Source organism: Penaeus monodon, chromosome 20, assembly GCF_015228065.2.
Source record: "Penaeus monodon isolate SGIC_2016 chromosome 20, NSTDA_Pmon_1, whole genome shotgun sequence".
NCBI classification, from domain to species: domain Eukaryota; kingdom Metazoa; phylum Arthropoda; class Malacostraca; order Decapoda; family Penaeidae; genus Penaeus; species Penaeus monodon.
The window spans coordinates 24,504,045-24,504,854 of NC_051405.1; the positions used below are offsets into that span (position 1 = coordinate 24,504,045).

The 810-nt window shown below is 35.2% G+C and overlaps 1 protein-coding gene across 2 annotated transcripts in view; it reads left to right on the forward strand.

The window, feature by feature from the left end:
* The window catches only part of LOC119585723 (mediator of RNA polymerase II transcription subunit 30-like), a 4,326-nt gene that overhangs the window by 3,189 nt on the left and 327 nt on the right, over positions 1-810 (forward strand). The window lies entirely within an intron of this gene.

Consider the following 810-nt stretch of genomic DNA (forward strand, 5'->3'; position numbering starts at 1 on the left):
CACTCATTTTAATCCTACAAATTGCTGTTATTCTTACATAGAAGTTAGCAAAAGTATTCTAACTAACAAAACCTGGTTTTGAGAACATATTTCTCAGAAGTGTCTTTATTGTTATTTTAAAAATTTCTAACAGTGTCTTGACAATTCAGTTAGTATGAATAGATATATACCAAAGAGATTTATCTGTCATCCACGACTTAGTTAAGCCTATAACAGACATAGAGCTAGGAGTTGCCCTATCTTTGGAGTTAGATCAGTTTGGTAAATCCACAGCTTTAGTGTACACTGATCATTTTCATGCCTATCTAACATATATGAATATATTTTGTAAAGAAAAGCCCAGCACACCTACTACTGCCAAGAATAGTAGTCTTGCTAGGGATATGTGGGTCATTTCATCATTATCTCAGTTCATTCCCAGTTTACTACTTCCTCTCTGCTATGGGAACTTTGTTATGTGGTTGCTCAGATGTTTCTGCAGGAATTTAGGCCAGTAAAAGCACTGAGGCTTGATGAATGTATTTAAACCACAAACCAGGATTTTAGCAATACATAATTAGCATGAAAAGGCACACACCAGTTACTCACATGCCATGTTTGCATGTGCCCTAGAATTTAGACCTCTCACTGTTTTAACTGACAACATGTGGAAGACGATTTCAAAAGTTACAGTGGTAGACAGTTCCCATGATACAAACTGAAGGTCATTTCTGTAAGAAAAAGTATTGTAAAAGCAGTACAGATAACGTTTTAAAAAGAGATTTTGATCTCATGCCTATTAAGGATCAGAAATCTTTGGCTTCATCATCA